Here is a 10,000-nt window from a genome sequence, read left to right as displayed (position 1 = left end):
GGCACTCCCAACCATTGCAAGCAAGCAAGCAAGCAAGAAAGAAAGTAAGTAAGTAAGTAAGTATTACATATAGGGGCGGGACATGCGGGGAGATCTGCGAAACGTGCATTACGGGGCACACGCGTACCTACCGGGGCATACCGACCCCTATTGGGGCACACGTGTGCATATCGGGGCATACCGGGCCTATCGGGGCACACGCGTACATACCGGGGCATACCGAGCCCTACTGGGGCACACGTGCGCATATCGGGGCGTACCAAGCCTATCGGGGCATACGCATGTATCCCAAGGCATACCGAGTCTATCCGGGCATACGCGTTCATACCGGGGCGTAACGGGCCTATCGGGGCATACTTGGGCATATCCGGGCAAAAAATGCCCAAAACTTGCGCAACCTTGGCAACCGTGGTCCATTCCTCTCTATATGCCTAGCCTTGCCAACCGTGGTCCATTCCTCACTATATGCCATGGCCTTGTGCCCATGGTCTTCCCAAGACAGCGTCCAAGGCCCCCGGAAGGCCAAGGGAGCCCAACCCAGCAATGCCCTGCTATGGCAAGCCAAGGCCAAGCATTCCGGTGCCTATCCGGGCAAAAATGCGATTCCTCTCTATATGCCTAGCCTTGGCAACCGTGGTCCATTCCCCACCATATGCCATGGCCTTGTGCCCATGGTCTTCCCAAGACAGTGTCCAAGGCGCCCGGAAGGCCAAGGGAGCCCAACCCAGCAATGCCCTGCTTTGGCAAGCCAAGGCCAAGCATTCCGGTGCCTAACCTTGGCAACCGTGGTCCTTTCCTCACCATATGCCATGGCCTTGTGCCCATGGTCTTCGCAAGACATCGTCCAAGGCGCCCAAAAGGCCAAGGGAGCCCAACCCAGCAATGCCTTGCTAGGACAAGCCAAGGCCAAGCATTCCGGTGCCTATCCGGGCAAAAACGCCCAAAGCATGCCCATTCCTTAGCCTATCCAGGCAAAAACGCCCAAAATCTGCACATTCTAGTGCCTATCCGGGCAAAAACGCCCACCAGCATGCCACCCTCCTATAGGGTTTGCGCAACCAACCAGCCTAACCACCAGTGGCAACCAAAGGTGCTGTTAGCGACGACTTCTGAAGACGCAACGAGACGCGACGTGTTTGCGCCCAGACGCGACGAGACGATGCGGGATCTGCGCCCAAGAATGCCTAGACCCGTCGACTTGATGCGGGATCAGCTCGCCCAAGCATGCCTAGTGTGCAAGGCCTGTGTGCAAGGCTAGTGTCCAAGGCTAGTGTGCAAGGCTCATGTGGAACGCTAGTGCGCAAGGCTAGTGCCCAAGGCTTGTGTGCCAGGCCCGTGTGCAAGGCTAGTGTCCAGGGCTTGTGTGCATTGCTTGAGTGCAAGGCTTGTGTGCATTGCTCGAGTGCATGGCTTGTGTGCAAGGGTTGTGCGCAAGGCTAGTGTGCGGGGCTTGTGCGCATGGCTAATGTGCACGGCTTGTGTGCATGGCTACCGTGCAAGGCTAGTTTGCATGGCTAGGGTGCAAGGCTCGCATGCGAGGCTAGTGTGCAAGGCTGCGTGCAAGGGAAGCGTGCAGGGCGAGTGTGCGAGGCCACTGTGCACGGCGCCAGCACTAGCGAGCCATCATCCGCGTTGCCATGGCTCGCTTGGCCTTGGCTTGCCAGGCCCCGACACGAGCAATCGCGCATTTTCTTTGCAACCGACCATCAATGCCGCCCAACGGGGCCAGCACGAGCAGTCATCCGCGGTCCCCTGGCCCTGCGCACGTTTGTCTTTGAAACCGAGCATCAATGCCACAGAAAGTGCCGGGGCGCCAGCTGGAGCCATCATCCGACGTGCCATGGCTCGCTTGGCCTTGGCTTGCCGGGCCCCGACACGAGCAATCGCGCATTTTCTTTGCAACCGACCATCAATGCCGCCCAACGGGGCCAGCACGAGCAGTCATCCGCGGTCCCCTGGCACTGCGCACGTTTGTCTTTGAAACCGAGCATCAATGCCACAGAAAGTGCCGGGGCGCCAGCTGGAGCCATCATCCGACGTGCCATGGCTCTGGTCCCATGGTCTTCGCAACCGAGCATTCGTGACACCCGCGGGGCCAGGACACCAACCCTTCCGACACGAGCATTCGCGCATGTTCTTTGGCCACACAACGGCGCCAGCACGAGCAAAATCATCCGCGGTGCGGTGGCCTTGCACGGCCTTTTGTCTTTGGAACCAACCATCAGTGCCACGGGAAGTGCCGGAGTCCCGGCATCCGCGGTGCCAAGTCATTGCGCCCTTGGTCTCTGCAGCGGGGCATGCCGGGCACTCCCAACCATTGCAAGCAAGCAAGCAAGCAAGAAAGAAAGTAAGTAAGTAAGTAAGTATTACATATAGGGGCGGGACATGCGGGGAGATCTGCGAAACGTGCATTACGGGGCACACGCGTACCTACCGGGGCATACCGACCCCTATTGGGGCACACGTGTGCATATCGGGGCATACCGGGCCTATCGGGGCACACGCGTACATACCGGGGCATACCGAGCCCTACTGGGGCACACGTGCGCATATCGGGGCGTACCAAGCCTATCGGGGCATACGCATGTATCCCAAGGCATACCGAGTCTATCCGGGCATACGCGTTCATACCGGGGCGTAACGGGCCTATCGGGGCATACTTGGGCATATCCGGGCAAAAAATGCCCAAAACTTGCGCAACCTTGGCAACCGTGGTCCATTCCTCTCTATATGCCTAGCCTTGCCAACCGTGGTCCATTCCTCACTATATGCCATGGCCTTGTGCCCATGGTCTTCCCAAGACAGCGTCCAAGGCCCCCGGAAGGCCAAGGGAGCCCAACCCAGCAATGCCCTCCTATGGCAAGCCAAGGCCAAGCATTCCGGTGCCTATCCGGGCAAAAATGCAATTCCTCTCTATATGCCTAGCCTTGGCAACCGTGGTCCATTCCCCACCATATGCCATGGCCTTGTGCCCATGGTCTTCCCAAGACAGTGTCCAAGGCGCCCGGAAGGCCAAGGGAGCCCAACCCAGCAATGCCCTGCTTTGGCAAGCCAAGGCCAAGCATTCCGGTGCCTAACCTTGGCAACCGTGGTCCTTTCCTCACCATATGCCATGGCCTTGTGCCCATGGTCTTCGCAAGACATCGTCCAAGGCGCCCAAAAGGCCAAGGGAGCCCAACCCAGCAATGCCTTGCTAGGACAAGCCAAGGCCAAGCATTCCGGTGCCTATCCGGGCAAAAACGCCCAAAGCATGCCCATTCCTTAGCCTATCCAGGCAAAAACGCCCAAAATCTGCACATTCTAGTGCCTATCCGGGCAAAAACGCCCACCAGCATGCCACCCTCCTATAGGGTTTGCGCAACCAACCAGCCTAACCACCAGTGGCAACCAAAGGTGCTGTTAGCGACGACTTCTGAAGACGCAACGAGACGCGACGTGTTTGCGCCCAGACGCGACGAGACGATGCGGGATCTGCGCCCAAGAATGCCTAGACCCGTCGACTTGATGCGGGATCAGCTCGCCCAAGCATGCCTAGTGTGCAAGGCCTGTGTGCAAGGCTAGTGTCCAAGGCTAGTGTGCAAGGCTCATGTGGAACGCTAGTGCGCAAGGCTAGTGCCCAAGGCTTGTGTGCCAGGCCCGTGTGCAAGGCTAGTGTCCAGGGCTTGTGTGCATTGCTTGAGTGCAAGGCTTGTGTGCATTGCTCGAGTGCATGGCTTGTGTGCAAGGGTTGTGCGCAAGGCTAGTGTGCGGGGCTTGTGCGCATGGCTAATGTGCACGGCTTGTGTGCATGGCTACCGTGCAAGGCTAGTTTGCATGGCTAGGGTGCAAGGCTCGCATGCGAGGCTAGTGTGCAAGGCTGCGTGCAAGGGAAGCGTGCAGGGCGAGTGTGCGAGGCCACTGTGCACGGCGCCAGCACTAGCGAGCCATCATCCGCGTTGCCATGGCTCGCTTGGCCTTGGCTTGCCAGGCCCCGACACGAGCAATCGCGCATTTTCTTTGCAACCGACCATCAATGCCGCCCAACGGGGCCAGCACGAGCAGTCATCCGCGGTCCCCTGGCCCTGCGCACGTTTGTCTTTGAAACCGAGCATCAATGCCACAGAAAGTGCCGGGGCGCCAGCTGGAGCCATCATCCGACGTGCCATGGCTCGCTTGGCCTTGGCTTGCCGGGCCCCGACACGAGCAATCGCGCATTTTCTTTGCAACCGACCATCAATGCCGCCCAACGGGGCCAGCACGAGCAGTCATCCGCGGTCCCCTGGCACTGCGCACGTTTGTCTTTGAAACCGAGCATCAATGCCACAGAAAGTGCCGGGGCGCCAGCTGGAGCCATCATCCGACGTGCCATGGCTCTGGTCCCATGGTCTTCGCAACCGAGCATTCGTGACACCCGCGGGGCCAGGACACCAACCCTTCCGACACGAGCATTCGCGCATGTTCTTTGGCCACACAACGGCGCCAGCACGAGCAAAATCATCCGCGGTGCGGTGGCCTTGCACGGCCTTTTGTCTTTGGAACCAACCATCAGTGCCACGGGAAGTGCCGGAGTCCCGGCATCCGCGGTGCCAAGTCATTGCGCCCTTGGTCTCTGCAGCGGGGCATGCCGGGCACTCCCAACCATTGCAAGCAAGCAAGCAAGCAAGAAAGAAAGTAAGTAAGTAAGTAAGTATTACATATAGGGGCGGGACATGCGGGGAGATCTGCGAAACGTGCATTACGGGGCACACGCGTACCTACCGGGGCATACCGACCCCTATTGGGGCACACGTGTGCATATCGGGGCATACCGGGCCTATCGGGGCACACGCGTACATACCGGGGCATACCGAGCCCTACTGGGGCACACGTGCGCATATCGGGGCGTACCAAGCCTATCGGGGCATACGCATGTATCCCAAGGCATACCGAGTCTATCCGGGCATACGCGTTCATACCGGGGCGTAACGGGCCTATCGGGGCATACTTGGGCATATCCGGGCAAAAAATGCCCAAAACTTGCGCAACCTTGGCAACCGTGGTCCATTCCTCTCTATATGCCTAGCCTTGCCAACCGTGGTCCATTCCTCACTATATGCCATGGCCTTGTGCCCATGGTCTTCCCAAGACAGCGTCCAAGGCCCCCGGAAGGCCAAGGGAGCCCAACCCAGCAATGCCCTGCTATGGCAAGCCAAGGCCAAGCATTCCGGTGCCTATCCGGGCAAAAATGCAATTCCTCTCTATATGCTTAGCCTTGGCAACCGTGGTCCATTCCCCACCATATGCCATGGCCTTGTGCCCATGGTCTTCCCAAGACAGTGTCCAAGGCGCCCGGAAGGCCAAGGGAGCCCAACCCAGCAATGCCCTGCTTTGGCAAGCCAAGGCCAAGCATTCCGGTGCCTAACCTTGGCAACCGTGGTCCTTTCCTCACCATATGCCATGGCCTTGTGCCCATGGTCTTCGCAAGACATCGTCCAAGGCGCCCAAAAGGCCAAGGGAGCCCAACCCAGCAATGCCTTGCTAGGACAAGCCAAGGCCAAGCATTCCGGTGCCTATCCGGGCAAAAACGCCCAAAGCATGCCCATTCCTTAGCCTATCCAGGCAAAAACGCCCAAAATCTGCACATTCTAGTGCCTATCCGGGCAAAAACGCCCACCAGCATGCCACCCTCCTATAGGGTTTGCGCAACCAACCAGCCTAACCACCAGTGGCAACCAAAGGTGCTGTTAGCGACGACTTCTGAAGACGCAACGAGACGCGACGTGTTTGCGCCCAGACGCGACGAGACGATGCGGGATCTGCGCCCAAGAATGCCTAGACCCGTCGACTTGATGCGGGATCAGCTCGCCCAAGCATGCCTAGTGTGCAAGGCCTGTGTGCAAGGCTAGTGTCCAAGGCTAGTGTGCAAGGCTCATGTGGAACGCTAGTGCGCAAGGCTAGTGCCCAAGGCTTGTGTGCCAGGCCCGTGTGCAAGGCTAGTGTCCAGGGCTTGTGTGCATTGCTTGAGTGCAAGGCTTGTGTGCATTGCTCGAGTGCATGGCTTGTGTGCAAGGGTTGTGCGCAAGGCTAGTGTGCGGGGCTTGTGCGCATGGCTAATGTGCACGGCTTGTGTGCATGGCTACCGTGCAAGGCTAGTTTGCATGGCTAGGGTGCAAGGCTCGCATGCGAGGCTAGTGTGCAAGGCTGCGTGCAAGGGAAGCGTGCAGGGCGAGTGTGCGAGGCCACTGTGCACGGCGCCAGCACTAGCGAGCCATCATCCGCGTTGCCATGGCTCGCTTGGCCTTGGCTTGCCAGGCCCCGACACGAGCAATCGCGCATTTTCTTTGCAACCGACCATCAATGCCGCCCAACGGGGCCAGCACGAGCAGTCCTCCGCGGTCCCCTGGCCCTGCGCACGTTTGTCTTTGAAACCGAGCATCAATGCCACAGAAAGTGCCGGGGCGCCAGCTGGAGCCATCATCCGACGTGCCATGGCTCGCTTGGCCTTGGCTTGCCGGGCCCCGACACGAGCAATCGCGCATTTTCTTTGCAACCGACCATCAATGCCGCCCAACGGGGCCAGCACGAGCAGTCATCCGCGGTCCCCTGGCCCTGCGCACGTTTGTCTTTGAAACCGAGCATCAATGCCACAGAAAGTGCCGGGGCGCCAGCTGGAGCCATCATCCGACGTGCCATGGCTCTGGTCCCATGGTCTTCGCAACCGAGCATTCGTGACACCCGCGGGGCCAGGACACCAACCCTTCCGACACGAGCATTCGCGCATGTTCTTTGGCCACACAACGGCGCCAGCACGAGCAAAATCATCCGCGGTGCGGTGGCCTTGCACGGCCTTTTGTCTTTGGAACCAACCATCAGTGCCACGGGAAGTGCCGGAGTCCCGGCATCCGCGGTGCCAAGTCATTGCGCCCTTGGTCTCTGCAGCGGGGCATGCCGGGCACTCCCAACCATTGCAAGCAAGCAAGCAAGCAAGAAAGAAAGTAAGTAAGTAAGTAAGTATTACATATAGGGGCGGGACATGCGGGGAGATCTGCGAAACGTGCATTACGGGGCACACGCGTACCTACCGGGGCATACCGACCCCTATTGGGGCACACGTGTGCATATCGGGGCATACCGGGCCTATCGGGGCATACCGGGCCTATCGGGGCACACGCGTACATACCGGGGCATACCGAGCCCTACTGGGGCACACGTGCGCATATCGGGGCGTACCAAGCCTATCGGGGCATACGCATGTATCCCAAGGCATACCGAGTCTATCCGGGCATACGCGTTCATACCGGGGCGTAACGGGCCTATCGGGGCATACTTGGGCATATCCGGGCAAAAAATGCCCAAAACTTGCGCAACCTTGGCAACCGTGGTCCATTCCTCTCTATATGCCTAGCCTTGCCAACCGTGGTCCATTCCTCACTATATGCCATGGCCTTGTGCCCATGGTCTTCCCAAGACAGCGTCCAAGGCCCCCGGAAGGCCAAGGGAGCCCAACCCAGCAATGCCCTGCTATGGCAAGCCAAGGCCAAGCATTCCGGTGCCTATCCGGGCAAAAATGCGATTCCTCTCTATATGCCTAGCCTTGGCAACCGTGGTCCATTCCCCACCATATGCCATGGCCTTGTGCCCATGGTCTTCCCAAGACAGTGTCCAAGGCGCCCGGAAGGCCAAGGGAGCCCAACCCAGCAATGCCCTGCTTTGGCAAGCCAAGGCCAAGCATTCCGGTGCCTAACCTTGGCAACCGTGGTCCTTTCCTCACCATATGCCATGGCCTTGTGCCCATGGTCTTCGCAAGACATCGTCCAAGGCGCCCAAAAGGCCAAGGGAGCCCAACCCAGCAATGCCTTGCTAGGACAAGCCAAGGCCAAGCATTCCGGTGCCTATCCGGGCAAAAACGCCCAAAGCATGCCCATTCCTTAGCCTATCCAGGCAAAAACGCCCAAAATCTGCACATTCTAGTGCCTATCCGGGCAAAAACGCCCACCAGCATGCCACCCTCCTATAGGGTTTGCGCAACCAACCAGCCTAACCACCAGTGGCAACCAAAGGTGCTGTTAGCGACGACTTCTGAAGACGCAACGAGACGCGACGTGTTTGCGCCCAGACGCGACGAGACGATGCGGGATCTGCGCCCAAGAATGCCTAGACCCGTCGACTTGATGCGGGATCAGCTCGCCCAAGCATGCCTAGTGTGCAAGGCCTGTGTGCAAGGCTAGTGTCCAAGGCTAGTGTGCAAGGCTCATGTGGAACGCTAGTGCGCAAGGCTAGTGCCCAAGGCTTGTGTGCCAGGCCCGTGTGCAAGGCTAGTGTCCAGGGCTTGTGTGCATTGCTTGAGTGCAAGGCTTGTGTGCATTGCTCGAGTGCATGGCTTGTGTGCAAGGGTTGTGCGCAAGGCTAGTGTGCGGGGCTTGTGCGCATGGCTAATGTGCACGGCTTGTGTGCATGGCTACCGTGCAAGGCTAGTTTGCATGGCTAGGGTGCAAGGCTCGCATGCGAGGCTAGTGTGCAAGGCTGCGTGCAAGGGAAGCGTGCAGGGCGAGTGTGCGAGGCCACTGTGCACGGCGCCAGCACTAGCGAGCCATCATCCGCGTTGCCATGGCTCGCTTGGCCTTGGCTTGCCAGGCCCCGACACGAGCAATCGCGCATTTTCTTTGCAACCGACCATCAATGCCGCCCAACGGGGCCAGCACGAGCAGTCCTCCGCGGTCCCCTGGCCCTGCGCACGTTTGTCTTTGAAACCGAGCATCAATGCCACAGAAAGTGCCGGGGCGCCAGCTGGAGCCATCATCCGACGTGCCATGGCTCGCTTGGCCTTGGCTTGCCGGGCCCCGACACGAGCAATCGCGCATTTTCTTTGCAACCGACCATCAATGCCGCCCAACGGGGCCAGCACGAGCAGTCATCCGCGGTCCCCTGGCCCTGCGCACGTTTGTCTTTGAAACCGAGCATCAATGCCACAGAAAGTGCCGGGGCGCCAGCTGGAGCCATCATCCGACGTGCCATGGCTCTGGTCCCATGGTCTTCGCAACCGAGCATTCGTGACACCCGCGGGGCCAGGACACCAACCCTTCCGACACGAGCATTCGCGCATGTTCTTTGGCCACACAACGGCGCCAGCACGAGCAAAATCATCCGCGGTGCGGTGGCCTTGCACGGCCTTTTGTCTTTGGAACGAACCATCAGTGCCACGGGAAGTGCCGGAGTCCCGGCATCCGCGGTGCCAAGTCATTGCGCCCTTGGTCTCTGCAGCGGGGCATGCCGGGCACTCCCAACCATTGCAAGCAAGCAAGCAAGCAAGAAAGAAAGTAAGTAAGTAAGTAAGTATTACATATAGGGGCGGGACATGCGGGGAGATCTGCGAAACGTGCATTACGGGGCACACGCGTACCTACCGGGGCATACCGACCCCTATTGGGGCACACGTGTGCATATCGGGGCATACCGGGCCTATCGGGGCATACCGGGCCTATCGGGGCACACGCGTACATACCGGGGCATACCGAGCCCTACTGGGGCACACGTGCGCATATCGGGGCGTACCAAGCCTATCGGGGCATACGCATGTATCCCAAGGCATACCGAGTCTATCCGGGCATACGCGTTCATACCGGGGCGTAACGGGCCTATCGGGGCATACTTGGGCATATCCGGGCAAAAAATGCCCAAAACTTGCGCAACCTTGGCAACCGTGGTCCATTCCTCTCTATATGCCTAGCCTTGCCAACCGTGGTCCATTCCTCACTATATGCCATGGCCTTGTGCCCATGGTCTTCCCAAGACAGCGTCCAAGGCCCCCGGAAGGCCAAGGGAGCCCAACCCAGCAATGCCCTGCTATGGCAAGCCAAGGCCAAGCATTCCGGTGCCTATCCGGGCAAAAATGCGATTCCTCTCTATATGCCTAGCCTTGGCAACCGTGGTCCATTCCCCACCATATGCCATGGCCTTGTGCCCATGGTCTTCCCAAGACAGTGTCCAAGGCGCCCGGAAGGCCAAGGGAGCCCAACCCAGCAATGCCCTGCTTTGGCAAGCC

This window comes from Tasmannia lanceolata, unplaced genomic scaffold (genome assembly GCF_043159265.1).
Source record: "Tasmannia lanceolata isolate RefF3 unplaced genomic scaffold, GAP_Taslan_0.1 ptg000119l, whole genome shotgun sequence".
Classification (NCBI taxonomy): domain Eukaryota; kingdom Viridiplantae; phylum Streptophyta; class Magnoliopsida; order Canellales; family Winteraceae; genus Tasmannia; species Tasmannia lanceolata.
Note: the sequence above shows the minus strand (reverse complement) of the source record.